The 18,878-nt window shown below is 39.1% G+C and overlaps 1 long non-coding RNA gene across 1 annotated transcript; it reads left to right on the top strand.

Moving 5' to 3' along the window:
• The first annotated feature begins 86 nt into the window (after nucleotides 1–86).
• LOC148101461 (uncharacterized) lies at nucleotides 87–16,166 on the top strand. Its single transcript, XR_015719572.1, has 3 exons — nucleotides 87–225; nucleotides 2,764–2,854; nucleotides 14,529–16,166. It is a non-coding gene; the product is annotated as an uncharacterized LOC148101461 (long non-coding RNA).
• Nucleotides 16,167–18,878: the final 2,712 nt, after the last annotated feature.

Here is an 18,878-nt window from a genome sequence, read left to right as displayed (position 1 = left end):
CGCCAGAGCAACCAAAGACTCAGCCCCATCAGTGCCTCTGATTGGCTGTCGATAGTTTCTAAACTAAAACGGCACGGATTCAACTTTGTGTCGTTAATTAATAACTGCACAATACAGGAATATGTTCAATATCGCAAGTACCTCTAACGCTATTCGTGTTTTAGGATTTGTGATGAATATTTTATCACATAAATAGCAGTGGAATCTGAGCAGCTTACATTTACTGTAAGTATTGTATTATTTGCAGTCCAGACTTCTGTGATTTTTTTTTTCCTCCTGTGATTTAATCTAAGCTTATTGAATTTACATGTTCTCACTTGAGCCACTGAGAAAACTAATGAGCAAGTTATATAATCTACTGAGCAACCAGAAACCAGAATCGAATCCAACAATTCCCTCCACCTTCGCTTTAACCTTCCTACCTTATTTCCTTAAAGAATAAAGTACGACAGCTATAGTAAGTGATCATTTTTACCCTTTTGGTTATTAGTTGGTATCTTCTCAAGTCCCTCTGGGGCTGTGGAAGTGCTGGAAACTGCAGGTTCAAATACAGCTGGCTCTAAAACCAATCCTCATAATCCCCCACCGCCTAGTGAAATGAACACATTTACATCCAAGTACAAAAACTGCGCAACAACAACAACAACAACAACTGTAAATGGGTAATTTTTTTATATTGCAGTGTATATCATGTACTATATCTATATCAGTTATTACTGACTTCTCATCTGTGATTGTGATGTTGGTGTCTTTTGAACATTTTTATTGCCATTATCAGAAAACAAATATAGATTCATTAAATATATATATATATATATATATATATATATATATATATATATATATATATATATATATATATATATATATATATATATATATATATATTTTTGTATTATTATATATATTTTATTTATATACAACCAATTCACAGCAATAGGCAAAAGAACCACCTAGCGAGAGTGGGGAGGAAAAACTTCCTTTTAAAAGGAAGAGACCTCTATGGAGGGGTAGCCATCAGCTGTGACTACTTGGGGGTCTAGCAAAAAAAAAAAAAGCATAGAAAGACCATGAACAGGGCAAGACATAACCTATGATAGATTACATACAATAGTGACATTTCAACAACACTGCATTAGCATGTGCAAACAAAGTGTAAGAATTAGTTTTAATGAGGAAAACTTGTATTATTGTGGCCTTAGCGCACATGTGAAGGTGTCTGTATGTTTAGGATGAGCACAATTTTTCAAGATTTTATGCCGGATATTTTTTTAATCAAAACAAAATCTTTTGATACTTCCTCCACCACTGCTCACAAAGTCTTCTAAGTCGTTGTCCTTCCATCACCACCCAAAGACAAGTCTCTCTCTTTGAAGACTGTACACCTCAGTCTCACTAATGATTATTTTATTGTCAGAGAGTTGTCATTAGTTGGAACCTGACCAAAGGAGGTTAGCCTAGGTGAGTGTGTCTAGGTGACTCACCGAGCTGTCGTCAGAGTAGGCACTGAACAAAGCTAAGCTGCTCATACCTGTCCTGTGAGCTCAGGGATCCCTCCCAGGTCACCGTTACACTGAAACCATACACACAAACACGCACAGTACAAACCGTCTGTCTTTTTGTGAGCCTGATGAAAAGTTTGCTTTATTTCTCACATACAAGGGGGGGGAGGGGCACGACTTTTAAAATGCTTTGCAGCACTGATTGACTTTGATGTGCTCAGTCAGAATCGTTGAAAACAGATGGCCGAGGAGAGGGCTAACGGTGAGGCCTGTCAATCCAGGGAGTCCTCTAAGAAAACAAAGTGAAGACACTGGCTCTGGGAGAGGAGGAAACCCCTGAGCTTCTCAAGAGGCTGCCACATTCTTGAGATTAGGACAAGAAAAACGTAGACTACTGCTGCTAATGCCCCAGACAAAGGCACGGAACAATTTATTAGTTAAGAATTCAAGCTCAGAGCTCAATCAAAGGGCCATCGTCCACAGTGCCAGACTTGGAGATTTGGTTTGTTGTTTTAAGTAAATAATCACGCTTAAAAGATACAGCATAGATGGGGCTCAAGTCCCCCATAAAGCCCGCATTCTTCCAACTGTCATCAGAATGGACTTTAGAGCATGCTTTTATTTTCAACGCGGCATTGTTTGTCTTTTTCTCTATGAATACCATTTTAAAGAGCTTTTTATTTAACTTTCTTCCCCCTAGACCTCTTTACCTGAGCTGTGGTATTTTTAAATAGACAGCTCGCCTTGACGTGCAGTGAGCTGATGACTTCAGGGGTTAGTTTGAAAAAAGGGAAAACCAGTGTGAAGGACTAGTTTGCAAATTTACACCAATAGCTGGTTGAAAACACTACTAAATCTGTCAGCTCTGCAGTGCTTGTGCATATGTCTTGGCGCTAAGTGAGGCAGCAAGACAATCGTGTGCTTGATGCTAATTAATATTTGGGTAAATAAGAATCCATACGTGTAAGTAAATGCACAGCATTTTCAAAATATCAGGTTGATTCGTACTCATAAAACTGGTCTGCGTCCAAACATCATGCACTGTGATATACTGCATTGTTGTCAAATGAGTAATTGCTGTGAGATATAGATGAGAGAGGGCAGCCCATAATGGTTAATTAACAATTATGTCAGCCAGTGAGATGACCAGGAGACCAATCACTTTGATAGGAGACAGTGTAGGGGGACAGAAATCAAATTACTTTATGACTTGACCCATAATGCTTCCCTAACATGACTTTAATCACTCCATGGTGCGTAGGAGTCCCCCATGGCTCTTTTGGAGTGAACCAGCCTGGAGTGGAGGACAGCAAGGCTTTACCGGTTGCTGTTATCTCCGGCGACATTGCTGAGTAAGTAAGCCATAAAAGAACACAGCCATCATTACGGCAGTTTGGTTGCTTTTCAGAGAGATGGAGCTACTAATGATTAGACATGTTCTTTGTAAATGAAATACAAATCACCCCGGGCTTTGGGTTTTACTTCATTTACTAAGTGCTACATTACCTCATACTTTGGACCTAACAATGGATTTCCAATAAATCTCCCGGTAGTTGAAATGATGAAGGGGCTCACATATCATGAAACTTGCCAGTGCTTATTAGCACTTGAGAAGTTATTGATCGGGGATTTTGATTAATATTTGCTGGAGGGTATGGTGGCATTCAACCCCCCCACCCCCACCCCTGGCAGCTGGCAGGGATTTCTCTCAGTTACCTCCAGTTTGTGCTGACTGCCAGCCTGAGCTCTGGCAAGATGACAGCCACTGCAGAGCTCTAATGCCAGGAATAATAGGAGCTCACCCTCTATTTCCCGATTCTTCTCCATTATTTAGACATAAACATATTGAAAGCGGGGGGGGGGGGGGGGGGGGGGGGGGGGCGGGGTGGCTGTAAAGGGTTTGCTTATTGGAAAAAGTTTACTGTATGGGTCAGGACCACGGAGTATGGGAAAAGCATTAGATAACTGCAATAATAAAACTGGAAGCATTATATTTAAAAAATACCCTCTTTAAAAAACAACCAAACAGACAGCGAGAGACCAATAAAAACATTATATTTAGATAGCAACCTCTGATTTTATGGACTCAGAGCTAAATTGAAAGCTGATTTTTTTTTTTTTTTTACAATTTAATCCAACAAAAGGTAAAATGAAAGTGTTTTTGTGTTGCATACACCCAGTTACAGGTGATCAGACAAGCATCTCTGATTGAACGACAGGTCAAACCTTGGTCAACCAAAAGTTGTGTCTAACAAAGCGGTCATAAAAATTCCCACAAAAATGTTGGTAACAAAACACCTCATTTGACCTGCAAAAATTAAATAAATAAATAAAGAGAAAAGGAAAAAGGGAAAAAAAAGGGCAACATTTAATTTAAAGTGCACGCATCCCCACAATATGTAATATTATTTAATAGGCCACAAGTATGAGAACATTATGAGGAAAAACACATCAGGCAAAACTAAAGGAATCAGTCACAAAACAACAGATTTTAGTTTAGGCCCAAGAGATAATTTCTCTGTAATGTACTGCAGCCAGAACCAGTAATTTCTCGTAGAATTGTGCGGCCATCTTTCTCCATAATGGACAATAATTGACCCTAATCCATCTCTATGGCTAGAAATAGTCCACCGTAATGGCCATAAATTGTTCCCTGCAAAGGCACTTAAAAATCCCGTCACCCCTGCTGTGTGAGAGAGGCATTGCAGCTTCTGTACATTCCCTTCAGTCCTTACATTTTGACTCCATGCTGATTACATACAATGAACATCCAGTGGCGTCAAATCATACCTTTTAAGCACAGAGCACACTCAAATGACCTTTGCAGAGTTTTAGTGGCACAATGTAATCCAGGATTTCTGCTAAGAAAAGCATTATTGATTGAAAGCATGACATACAATGGTTCCTGATATAATCCCTATCCATCTGTAGCAGATACATCAATTTTACATAAACTATACACTGCTTGGACTCTTAGAACTTTTAGTATTTTTTTCATGGCTCTGGAAATTTTAAAACATATTCATCGACCTTCTATAAGAGGAGCTACTGTAAACCTAATTAACTTGTTTCATTTTTTGAAAGGGCACCTGCATTAAATAAGCCGAGCTACTGGAGACTTTCCTCCAAACTCCACCATAAATCATCAGCAGCAGCTATTTCATCTGATTGAGCTGCTGCAATGAGCCTGAAGTTTGCCTGTGCTGCGGGGAATGCATTTGCGGCAAGTCTCATAAATGCCAAGTTCTTTGGGCAATAAGAATAAATATCGCAACCACTCTCTAAATTTACCACATAATTGGGGACTTTCCCCGTCTGCACAAGATCTCGTTGTATCCTCCTCCCACCTTGCATGTACCACTACAAATGAATCCATCTTTAAGGTGATGAGGTGTAGAAACATAAGAAGATGAGCCACATATAAAACCTGCCAATGCATATCATTAAAAACTCCTTTAAAATATTGACAATAACAAGTAAAATAAACTATTGATCAAGATGCATGATGAATGTAATATTTCAGGAATCCTTTTGCATCCCAAACTAGAGTTTGTATTCTAGTACAATTAGACGCTGCAGTCACAATTGAAAGTTGAAAGACATCAGTATGCAGTAGAAAATGTGGTGGTGAAGTAGAGCTCTTGCTGGAGGCCTTCTCCTGTGCCTTTGTGGGTTTTCTCTGGGTATCCAACCTAGGATCACGTGCATGTCCTTGCATGTGATTCTAGATTGGCCATATATGTTAAATGATTGGTCAATAAAAATAGAAAAGCACTATATAAATGTGTGCATTACATTTTGCCCTTGTTTTTCTATGCTTCCCTGACTTAGTTCTGCTGGATGTCTCATTGTGAGTTAAAAGGGAGTCCTTTTTTCCCGCTGTCACCAAGTGCTTGCTCATTGTCAGATTTGTACATTTTTTGTAAAAATTTAATGAAATTACACTATAAGTAAATTCAAATTCAGTACAGTGTACAATAATTTTAAGTAGTCTGTAATATCGTCGTAATTTTGTTGAAAAACAATTAATATTTCCCCATCTTACGACAGAAGTATGCTGAACGTTTCAAGCTGCGGGCCAAGTTATAAAGTGGATTAATCTTTTTCACATCTTTTTTAATTCTCACTTCTCATTTCCCCGACTTTACAGAAGGCATATAGTAGGGATTTAGAGCAGTTTATTGCTAAAGTTTGTGGTTATACAAGTTGTCTTTTGTGATGCTTCCAACTTTATAAGGTCACATAGGCCTGCAAATTTTTATGGTATTTATTTTTTCTTGTAAGCTACAAAGAGAGGACTATCTTTATTGCATTTATATTGATATAATAAAAGGACAATTGAATATAGCCACACCACGAAAAGAATATAGCATACATGTGATATAAGATAGGGAAATATAGTCTGTGGACAGTGACAACATTTTTTTAAGTAGCAGACACATTGATTTGGTTGTTTTTAAATATCTGCACAGCTCTTGTGTCAATAAACAAGCTATAACATAGATTACGTGGTCTAGCCATGTGTGTTATAGTCACAAAGGCAATTTTTATTTATTTTTTTATGAGAAAGAAGATGTCTGGCTCTGGTACATGCAGTAGTGCTGTGTATGCACCTTCCTGCCGCGACAGTGCACAGAAGGCTCCACTCAGCAATCAACATTGGAGTATAAAAGCTTTGAAGACTAACTGGCCAGCCCCACTGGCCAGCTCTGGCACTGTTATAAGTGCTTCCTTATTTGAGGGCGACTATAGCTCAGGAGAAACTGTGGGTTATTTGCCATAATCATAGCTCCTCTAGTCCATGTGTCAAAGTATCCTTGTGCAGGAAATAGTTGCCCCTTGGGCACTGGGGCAACTGTGCCCTGAATTGCCCCAGTGCAGTGACAATGATACATAAAAGCGCTGGGTGAACAAGAATTGTAGTAGAAAGTGTATTACCTCTGTAAAGCACTATGTGACTGGCTCTCATCTTAAAAAGCACTACATGAATACATTTTACTTATTACTTACTTAATAACTAACAATCTTTTCTTTTTTAACCATTTGACTTTTTTCAGCTTTGAGGATTTGTTGCAAACTTTTTGTTTTAGGTTTTTGATGGACACATCGGTCTACTTATCTCTTTAATTGAAACCTTTAAAAAATACAGTTTTATTTGTAGACACTTTTTAAATTGTTACTCCCCATCCCCTAGGACCTTTTGATGAGTCTAACAATTTGGGGGCTTGTCTGGAATTCGGACTTGGGACCAGGTACCTGGGATCCAACATTACATTGACACAAACCATATAAAATTTTTCACACAAAGCAGTGTGGCTTTGATTGATTTATAGATTGGCAAATAATGAGTTAGCACACTTAAATTGTATGGAAACACCTCTAGTAGCAAACAAAAGAGGCATTAATTGGCACGAGACGTAATGCTATCATAATGACAGCCATATATATTTATTTTATTGCATTTCCAAACAAATAAATACACTTATACACATATCAGTCATACAGAGATCAACAATGCAAAGCAGGTATATGGATGGATGCTGATTACAGATGTGAGCTGATCAAACCCCCAAATAGCAGATTATATGTGTTAGGCACAACTTCACCTACTTAGTAGGTAATGGGGTAGTAGGTAAAGTAGCGTAATGGGACCAATACTGACGTGCACTAGTCTGGCAATAAAGTAAAAAAAAAAAAAAAAATCCTCACCTGCATGAAAGTGCAAAACCAAAGCCAGGAAATCACAGAAACTGCTAAATATAAACATTACAGAGCATGTTTACCTTAGCGTTGTGTTACTGACAGAAAATTAATGGTTACATAAGTGTCCTGTTGGGTTAGAGGATTAGGCTGTTCACATGACATCACATCAACTATGTATACCTATGTACCTTTGTCTAACGTAATTCCCCATCTTTCTGTCCCTTCATTAAATGTTAACCCTCTACTCTCCACACATACACTCATATAAAAAAAAAAGCAACCCCAAAACAGGTCACACGTGACAAAGCTCACACTGCCTTTCCACAACAATGTTCAGTGATTAGTTCCTGTCAAACAACACCAAACAATTTGATTTCAGTTACTGAAAATAACATCTCCTGAAAGCAACTCACTTACCATAACTCATGTACTTCAAAGCATGTAGAAAGACTGCCAAACATGCATCATCTCTTGGTTTCTTGTTGTAATTTTCATGTGGGATGAAAGTAAAGTAGCAAAACTTATTTGCATCTAGTGTGGCAAAGGTAGGTGCAGCCACAGGTGTTTTTCCTTTCCATTAACTGTCTCATGAAGTGAGCCTCAGCTTTGATGGTTACTATTTGAAAGTAAGCCGCTGGTTACAACATAAACCCAATTCCTAAAATAATAAATAGTCTGCACATTTATAATCATGATTTCCTTCCACTAATGAGAAGTTACAATGAGTGTGTCTTTTTTTGTTTTGTTGCCTGCAGCGCACAATGAATTAGTAACTTGTAAATCTTTGATTGTCACCACTTAAATCTATTTCCCATTGCGCACTGTGTGCACAGGAGCCTTTGATAGACACCTTGTAAACTGTTGTCTGATCAGAAAGTTAGAACTTGAGTAAAGTTAAGGATCCGAGTGATATAGAAAGGAAAACAAAATGCAGCGATATTCATCTACTCTATCTACCAAGATATGCATTCTCTCAGTGCCACATTTATTCCGCTGGAATGTAATTTATATACTGCTGTTAATTTACATAAGCTCCTGCAGGAGGGGCTCGTACTGAAATGTTCCCCTAACCCGTGCTCGTCATGTTAAGTGCGACGCCGGGTAACGTTTCTGCATGGCTTGCATCGATTCACTCACATGCGTGGGGACAGAACGGGAGGATCCAGTGGGAAGAGTGACAAGCTACTGGCTGTTCGCCTGCTCGGTCTTCACTGCCAAAGTAAACAAGTGAGCTTCTCATCTTTTCGCACCTCTGCCTGCTCCTGACAGGGAATCACATGGAAGAGAATCAAGAAGAAGCACACCAGACAATACGGACGATGCTTTGGCCTACTTACAAATAGCAAAGGTGTTTTGATAGACTCCACTGACTCAAGCTGGCTATTTAAAATAAGCCATTTTTGTATGGAATAAAAGAACGGCTAGATTTCAAAATGCTTTAGAAGTGCCAGAAGATTAAGGCTAGAAAGGCGTAGTGCGAACGTGTTTACATTCCTGTATGATGTCCCACTCCAAGTATCTCATTTGACACCACAAATCAATTTTAGGAGAGATGAAGTGGAGAAGGGCCCGTGAAATTCAAACATTCCTCTGATGTATATTGCAATTTGCTTAACCTTTTGATACGGTCAATAGGGCTACATCGCTCACAGCTAGATGGCTTTTTGTTTATTTTCCCCTCAACATTTGTCACATACTTGTGCTGAAAAACAGGCTGCCGCAGCTGCCCCGCTGGGAACCCAAGATGTCATACAAGCGCCGCAATACCTGGCCATCACAGACTGACAACCTTTGAACTGTCAGCCTTGAAATGACTGAATCCGCCGAGGCTAAACAAGACGTGTCAGGCTAAACAAGCTGGCGTGTAAGCAGACAGTTCAGGTCATGCAACATGGGAACCACAGACTACATCTTTATCAAGAACCTGTGTGACCATGCAGAGATTTACTCACCTCCGTGCACACACCCTCCACTGTACACTCACATCTTATTCGTGCAGCAGTGACTTCAAAAGGAACGTGGAGATAAAACAAAATGAATTGCAGACACATCAAGCCTCCCATGCCCTTTAAAGCTTAATTATACCTGTTGGGGTGATGAGAGACACATCACAGAACCTAGTGATTAATAAACAAACGCCGCATCCCATAAAGTGCCTGACAAGTCCCTGCTTATCACCCCTCGCACTCACAATCTGGGCTCAGGTGGAGTGCACATATCAAAGTATATCAAACGGTTAGCCCAGCCTTGGCCAAGAATCAACCCTGATACTCCCTGTTCTGCTCTCCTGGTCATCTTTCCCAGTTCACCTGTCTGTCTGATGGCTGACGAGAGCATCATCCAGACACGCGCTCCACAGCAGCGGTGTCAGTCCACGCTTTCATCTTTCATTGCTAGTCCCAGATCACTCGGCCGGAGGCTTTGTACCTGCCGACATTGTAAGTGTCACATTTGCTGGGGTTTTGTAAACAGACACACCTTTTGTGGAAGATGATGTGAATGAGATGAAGTTACTAACTGCTGGAACTCTGCGGCTGCTGCTGAAGGAAGGGGCTGAGGGCATATTAGATTGCACCGTTTTGAAAGGAAAGGGATACCCATCCACTGGGATCCAAAGTCGCTGTGAGTGCAGTGAGTGCATAGCCAAAAATCAGAAAACACCACTAATGAGACAATAAGAAGTGTGCAAAATATTTATCAAGCTCATTTATCTTGAGTCACGCAGCTTCTTTTCAGTATAGAACAACATAAATCACGGTTTGTGATATTTCTAAGATCTCCTCTGATCACATCGGTACAGGTATGATCTAGAAACAACAAGTGCAGATTACAATAACAGTGGCAACACCGACAGAACGCGATGGTTTCGGTTTAACTTTTTAATGTAAACTTTAAATTGATATGAATGAACAGTAACCATGAACACAGACTGAATGAGGACATTGGACCCAACTGTTTGTTATGTTGTCAGACTTCTGGTATTTCTAAAGCCCCCCTCCAGTCACTGTGTTATTACACTCTTGGCGATGCATGCGTCTTTTAAGCTGCTTTAGCCAAACAAATGTGATTTAGCTTAATCATTTCACTCAGACAAGTCGGGATTGTTCGGCGGGTTTTTCCACTGACCATTTTGTTTTATCTGCCTCAAAGACTGTTGATATTCACCTTCTTAAAGCCGACTTGTTTTTAAGTTTCAGGTTTAAAGAAAAATAAATAAATAACTGCGCCCATGAAGAATCCTACAATGTCCTGACTTCACTTAAAAGCAACATTTTAAAGCTACAGTAACCTTTTTGTTTTGTATAAACAATGGATGAAATGATTTGAAGAGCGAGGCTTGAGAAATATGAAGTATTACCACACTCTGCAGGTCCCTAAAACACTGCAAAGTATTTAATCATCTTTCAGCTCATTATTTTGAGTTTATAGTTGGCATAATTATGTCTTGGATTAGTATCAAAGCCCCCAATGACCCATTGTTTAGCCACAGTAGGCAGCTTTATTTATTTTAAAAATACAAAAAACTAGATAAACCCGTGTACACTACACATCCACCACCAAACAACAAAATACCTGTGCTCCTGTACCAATATGACATCTACATGTGCGAATTATGGAAAATACTGTACTTTGTGTTGCAGATTAATTGCCAATTGCATTAATATTGCTAGTGAGACAGAACACGATTCTGCAAAAAGTACTCTTTGGTAAATTGATTCAGTTGCTACAAGGGTTGCCTTTTCGGTTTGGCTAATGCCAGTTTAACTGTCTAAAGTAAACTATTCCTGTTTAAAAATTACACGTGTAAGCTCTATACAAGCGTAGCTTAAATCGTTCTGAGATATAATGTGCATATCAAATGCTATTTGGTGTCACATGACAGCTACTGTCATAACTACTGTCTATTAGGAGAGCTGGTGTGTTGTATTGCTGTGGACTGGTGATAGACTTGGACCAAATGAGAGGGCTGACAGAGACGCTATAAAGTGTGGTATAGTATAAATGGTGATGTCTTACCATTGATTTAACTAATGATGAGTGCTCCGAGTGCAACAATAGTAATTTTGTCATAAAGCTGTCAGCAGTTAATCAATCTGTTAAGGGTTTTCCTCCTGCAATGTAAGATTTATTAAAAGTTCATGCAGGCGTGTTCAGGCATGCTCACAGTCTGGCTACACAAAGCAAGTCTAAATGTTTCACAAGTACTTTGATGTTCCTATTTGTCACGATCTCCATTATTATTTCATACAAGCTACTTACTGAATGGTTTAAAATTAAGGTGACATAATTAGGCTTATTTTCCACATGTGGACATAATGACATAATTTGTTTCTTTTCTCACCTGTGTGATTTTTCTTTTGCCTGGAGTTTGAATATTTCGTCTGAGCTCCTCAGGCTGTTGCTCATAAAGCCAAGACTTGCACTGTAGATGCCTTTAGGACTTTCAAGACCTGTTGGTACATCTGCCAACAATAGGGATTTCCCCAGTTTACACAACTCCAACTCAGTTATCTGTAAAGATTTAGCCTCATTGTTTCCTTTTTTGAGGATTCCTGCCAGTAAAGATTTTGAGGGTTGTTAACTCAGCATCTTTTAACTGAGCCGACTTAATCTTAATGCAATTATTGTAAGGAGCATTGCTCACAGAGCTGTTTTATAATTGCATCCCTTTTTCCCGTTAAAATATATTACTGTAACCTGGTGGTATGGCTGATAAAAGCCTTTGAAAATGCTGGAGTTTGTGAACATTGCAATTTTCCTAGGAAAAAAAATCACCCCTTTCAATGCAGTTATTGCAAACAAAGCGAGGCACTTTCATTTGTTCAACATGCCTCACACACAGAGTTAGACTCAAGAGGCAGAATAGTAAAATTTAGTGATAAACTGAAAATAAATCTATATAATATTGCAAGAAAAGATCATCCAGAGTCATGCTTTCTACCTCACAAACACACAAGTTCATAAATTTTCAAATTCATGACTCTTTGTGAGAAATATGGCATTCAATTAAACAATAGAGGTTGCACCTAGCATTAGAGTAGGTTAGCTTAGCATAAAGGCAGGAAATGTGCCCAAATGCAACCAAATGTGCCCGCTAAAGCCTTGATTATCCACTTGAGTTACAGAGATGTAAATTATTAAAAAATACCAGACAGTAAGCTTAAGAGTACATGTGGATCACAGAGACAAAAAAACATAGACCTAGCTTACGGGCTGGAAAAACTAAGCTAACGCAGACATACCTTAAACCTGCATTCTATCTTAATGCCACCAGAGGGCGACAGCTGTGGTTGCAAAAAGACTTCCAATCAAATCCAACTGCATAAAATAACAGACTTCTGACTTTTTGTCTGTAAATACTTTAACACTGAGTGTAGGAGCTCAGTCACATAATAAATTAAGTCTTTTTAGCAAATCTTGGTCATACATTTCAAAAAGGAGGGTTATCTAGGGTCTCCTCATTGGCTAAGGACCAGTCAATCACAAGTTCCTAGCCAATGAGACCATCCTTTCCAGTTTTTTTTAAATCAACAGCAGCATCGGAAACACTTATCTGGAGGTTTCAATACGGGACCCAACCAATGGATGACGCCAGTGTAGCTATGTCCACCCATTGTAATGTCTGACCACTTTTTTTTGTGATTGCATGCATGTGTGGAAGTGCGCCTCCGGTGGTGGGCTAAGCACACAAGAAATATAACTACAATGGCTATTTAGCCATGGTGTTTCAAGCTGTGTCAACAAGCAGAATATAATCAACGCTTAACATGTTTGTGCACTGTTGCCGCACAGCAAGAAGGTCCTGAGTTCAATTCCACCATCAGGCGGATTCTGTGTGGAGTTTGCATGTTCTCTCAATGTTAGCGTGGGCTCTCTCTCTCCAGTTAGTGGGTATAGGTTAATTGATTAATCTAAGTTGCCCATAGGTGTGAATGCGGGAGTGAATGTGAGTGCAAATGGTTGTCTGACCCGTGTGTTAGCCCTGCAACAGACTGGCGACCTGTCCAGGGTGTACCCCGCCTGGGATAGGCTCCAGCGCCCCCCACGACCCTGAAAAGGATAAGCGGAAGCGAATGGATGGATGGATGGCTTAACATGCTGTATGTGGTTTCTTTAAACCTGTTCTTAAAACATAAAGTGTGGAAACAAAAATAAGGCCATTTATTCATTTATTGCCAGCAGGCTTCTACAGGACCACATGACAAACATTAAAATAAAACTACAAATTTAACATATTTAAACACATTTTAACTAAAGACCTCTGACAGTGGTCTTTAGTAACAATGGTAAGGGGATGTTTTTAATTATTTTTTACTCTGTTTAAGCCAACAAGAAACCTTTTTTTCTACTATTTTAATTGATCATGTCATCCTTACCTGATTCATTCATCATCCAGCAATCTTATATAGGTGAAGTAAACATGAGAAAAAAAATCCACCCAAAAGCAGATTTTAATTTTAACTAATATTTATAATGACCTGTGAAATTATTGTTTTTGTTTTTAGTGCTTTCTCCTGGTGCTCTTACTTTGCCACTTTGAAGTCAGATATTAAAGTGCTTTTTAATGTGGTCATAGGCTTCATATTTTGCCTTCCGACTGTAGTCAGCTCTTCTTAAATACATAGCCAGGGCTGTAATTTTTACAAGTTAAGGCAAAATGCACTCTAAATACAGTATCATAGTTTCAAATGGTTAGGATAACCATCTCATTTTGTATATATATCACCATTTGATATTCAGTCAGCCACGCTTTCTCTCTGGTGTTATTAAAATGTATAATCATAGATTTTGTGAATGAAACGGCTCAAAATGGCAGGTATGGAACATTTACTTGGAGTTGTTAGAGTTTTCTTTTTTATTTCATACTTGGCAAGCCCCCAAATTGAAATGTGCCATTGTAGAAGGAAGGTTGAACACGAACACAAGTGTAGTTTTATAAGAAAAGATAAACAAGAAGATGATGAAAACTCCTTTTCTGGAGAAATTAAATTTAAATTAAAAACTAATGCAGATGAGGACAACCCAATTTCCTGTAATTTGTTCTATACAGTCGGTGTCAGTTGTTTTATCATCATCTTTTTTTTTTTTTAACTCTCTGTTGTGTTTCTAGCCCAGTGTGTTTCTTAAAGTCTATAAATGTGAATGTTTTGACAGGAAGTTTCTCAAAATAACCTTTTATAAAGAGAAGCTTTCATGCTTTCATGTATTTCAAACCTTCATCTGCTTTAAAAAAAAGCCTTAAAGTTTTAAGCTTCAAAGCTGAAAGCTGAAAGCCCTCTTGAGTCAAACCCTTTTCTGCTGCTTATTAAGTTTTGTCTGCAGGTCTCATCGGACGAGCAGATGATGAATAGGAGGGAGAACATTGGTCACTGGGCGCGGACCACCACGAGCTCCCCTCTGAGTCTCCTCCACAGATATGAACCGCTGAGATGTTATGAGAACAGGATAGCTCTCGAGACGCTTGCCTTTCACTCCTGAGATGGTGCGTAAACAGAGCAGGGGCCGACAGATGGGCCTCAGCAAACTGGTCCCGTTGACCCTTTAACCCCACTGTCCAGCACTCCCCTCATCTCTACAAGAAAACGCAGAGGAATTCCAAGGAGATTATCATCCTTTATGTCCTCGGGTTTGCTGCCGATTGCGGGTGGTGCGTATACAGAATACACAAGGAAAGCACATTCCCAGGATCCTGGAGTAGCGATAAGACTACATCCTGCTAAAACACATGAAAGTGACAAACATAAAGAGGAAATAATGTATAATATCTAATGTGTTCTTATGAGCTATAGGTATGACTCTAAGGTGAGACATGACAAGTGGGGGTTTGCTGAGCTGCTAATTTAAAATGAGGCTTTGTAGTTTAAACAAATACCGTGCTTTCCTTATATAGTAAAACTTATTTTGGGTGCAAGTTCAGCTACTGTTTACCTGTTCGCATCATATCTATAGAGAGAGATAATGAGAGAGTCGTCTGTCTGAGGGAAGGATTTGAACTTGCACGGTGAGACACAAGAAAGAAGAGACTAGCAATTTGGAAAATTATCACTTCAGATTGCCTGAAGCTATACTTTTGTATATTCTTGTTCTTATTTTCAACCTATTTCCTGGTATAAGCAGAGCCTGCCCAGGGTTTAAGGAGTTAGTAGCTGCTGCAGGATGTAAAGAGGCAGTTTCATTCATAATTTCCTCTGCATAGTATTATTTGGGCTTTATTTTAAAGTGGCACCCTGTGTGCACAAACACACACACATGCACACTATATTTTTCACTTACAGGTAACTGTCTTTCTTAGTGTTTGTGTTAGCAGATGATTCTACTTTTGCAGAGCTGCTGTTTGTAGTTGTGCACAGCATCTGCTATGCAGTCCTGTTGGCTGCATAGCCAATACTACATATTGCTTTTAGCTTAGTAGTATTTTTCTGATCTTAACTAAAGTTTAAATTTCTTTTCTTTTTATGTTTTCTACCCCTTGAGCTGAGGTTAATGATGAATTTTATTTGTCGAAGAGGAAAATCTTCAGTTTTTTCCCTGATCTGATGGAAGGGGGACTAGTAGATACAGTAAACCTTCCCTAAAGGTTCGCTAATGTTCATAATTTTATGGCAAAATCATATCTTCACTTATATTAGTGATGATAATTTTTTCTCACAACATTTTAGGACAATAACTGAAAATATTCCATGGATATATACAAATATGATCTTTTGTTTTATGGCTTTAGATACAATCCAAAGCCACACCGCGTGTTTTGGGAGTTGGTGATGAAAACAGTTTATGTTTTGTTTTTATATAATATAGAAATATGTATATTTTAATAAAATTGAAAGGAGACAATTATTAAGTCATTTTCTTAACTTTGAAGGACCTTTTTTTACAGAGTAGTTATCAAGTTACCATGAAACTATCGTCTACTTAGCGGTGATGCTTCTCTGCTGCGTGTGCTGTCTCTATGACAACAGTACTGTAATGGAGACAAATTTTGGTCGAGCTTTAACAAACTGTGTTTTTTTTTCTGTGACTTATAGAACTGCAACATGGCTTCTTTGGAAATCCCATGTTACCCTTTTCCTGATATGAAAACACACATATGAAGTTGCAAAGCGCTGCTAAAATGATCTCTACTGCTGAAACTGCTGCTTGGCATCCACCCTAACTACAGCATGTAGCTGCTTTGTAAAGTAACAGTCCCTTATTCTAAGGTGCATTAGTTCGTTAATACACCTTCATTTTTGCTGTTATGGAGAAACATAGTGTCTTTGTGTAGCATAGTTTAAACCTTTACTGATCTGTGCAGAGAGGAATTTTTGGCATTCCTTGTTAAATTTTAATCTGCTTTGCGTTTTTTTCTTCTTCTTTCATACAAGCACAGGGAAACAAATCAGTATAAGCTGGTCAGGTCAGCATTGTGGTTTGTTTTCCATGCCCACTTCCAGGACTTAAACCGCTGTGAGAAATGAATGAGAAGTGATCCAGTTGTACTTGTTAAAACAGAAAACAAAGGGCTAAAACCAGAAAGGCTTCTGCTGAGAAGCAAACAGATGAAGCAGGTAGAAACACGTTGCAAAGATGTTCACAGATTGTGCGCGGTGCTCACAACTCAGTGTCCTTCGGTATCGATATTTTTCGTCTGGTATGAGCATTCACTCGAAGTTTTAAAAGAAAGCACACTTACTTATATAACAATGCTGATTAACAGAACATTTCCCTTTTGTAGACCGCCACAAAGAGCGACTCTAGCGTCTCTGTGGCTGAGTCACCACACAGCTTGGGCCCCATTCATGTTTTTCCCATGTTGCAATTTACTCACTGAATTAGGCTTCGACCAAAAAAGTGTTTCAGTCCCAATTATCATCTGGCAAGGAAGAGAGGCGGTCTGACAGGGGTGGGGGGTGACATACTTAAGCCTTTTCACTAGTGCTGCCTTGTTTCCCCTGTTACTCTCCTTGAGAGAGTAATGTGTTTCCTCACACAAAAGGAGGATCTTCAGAGATATGCCAAGAGTCTGGAGAGTGTGTTTGCTGGACCTGTGAAGAGACCTCTTTAGGAGGCTTTGAGGACAATGGAGCATGGGCACCGGCCATGGTTTACTTTGTCCACGCCAAGCATTTCACACGCACCCAGGGCAACAGCCGGTCTGAGCAAAGGCACAACATTAGTCTGAGATATTGAAAGGCCTTTTTCATCTTTGTCACCCAATCAGTGCAATGATCGCTCCAAGGGAGTTATGTTTGACCAGCACGTTTTTTCCCCCCCTTAACACTCTTCACATTCTTTACCTACAAACTATTTCCCCATTGAAAGGTAATATTTGAGCTCTTTTTGATTATAGTTTTATGTCGCTTACAGAGACAGTTCAGATTAAAAGACTGATTCGGTGTGAGTTGGTCATTTTGGTTGATGTCTGCCCTCTCTTGTATGTAATGCAAAAAAATAATAGCTAAAAAGGAAAACCCAAAGAGATATCCTTTGAGAAATCAGGCCCTGGTTACTCTATCAAATCCACAAAGGGAACATCCCAGTATCTCCAAAACCGGGCAGCTCACAGTAAAACAATCTAACTGGATAAACAGTACAGCAGACCTGATGAAAAACGGGGATATTTGATTTGCAGGTGAGCGGTCCCCTTTGCACGTAGAACTAAAATGACACAGTAATGAATCAAACTAATAACAGGAGGATGTTTTTCATTGTGCAGCTAGAACCTGCACCGCTTGATGTGCTTTGTAACTCATAAATATTGAGGAGCAATCAAGCAGAGTACGTAACGCCGACAATGAACGCATCAAAATACAGATTCAGAATTGCACGAAAATAAAAATAAGAGTCTGCCAGAGCCTTTTTATGCACGCAGTTGATTTTATAGTGACAGCGTCATTGTGATACATAAAAATAATGGATCAAAAGCCTTATTGTGTTGCTCCATTTTTATCATTTGCATCTAAATTGCTATAACTAAAGCTCTACGACAATTACCATTTATCGTTTTATTGATAATGATCACAAATTTATTCAGTTCCTTCTAAATTTGAGGAACATACCACGTTGACAAGGCCAGAGGAATGCCAGTTTGAATGATCTGCAGCTGAAACGGAGGCGGCATCCAATACATCATCATTATAGCTGAAGTTTCCAATCTCTCCTGTGTTTCCAATCTCAGCCTGCTCTATTTGCCCCACCACATTGTTCATATCTCAATGGCTAGGCTGTTGTTGCTATAGCAATATGTGGATCTGTCAAAGGGCCCAGGTTGCTCCTAATTCAAGTATATGGCACCTTATAGTAGATGTTTTAAACAGTCTTAGCAATGTGTTATAATAGGAAGACAAGGGGGGACAAATTACATGGCATTGACTAATACAGAAATGTGTATTTCTTTCTTTGGTGAGGTATCTCAAAATGCGAAAAAATTATATATTTAGACATGAACAGCATTGATATTTGTGAATGCATATATCCATTTTAAGTTGGTAATCTACTAATTTAAATAATATTTATCATACTTTATGATGTCCAGTGGAAAATATTGTCTGTCCCTTAAAAATCCTGTAGAGCAAGACTATGCAGTTACCAGTGCATCAGTCACTTGAGACTTTGTTATGAAGAAAGCTTGATAACGGTGGCAGCAGAGCTGTTAGGAAAACACAGCCAGGTAAACCACAGACTCTGAGCAGC

The sequence above is a fragment of the Neolamprologus brichardi genome, chromosome 9, assembly GCF_056152115.1.
Source record: "Neolamprologus brichardi isolate AB-2024 chromosome 9, ASM5615211v1, whole genome shotgun sequence".
Classification (NCBI taxonomy): Eukaryota; Metazoa; Chordata; class Actinopteri; order Cichliformes; family Cichlidae; genus Neolamprologus; species Neolamprologus brichardi.
The sequence above is the reverse complement of the archived record's forward strand: the minus strand, read 5'-3'. Positions and strand labels throughout refer to the sequence as shown.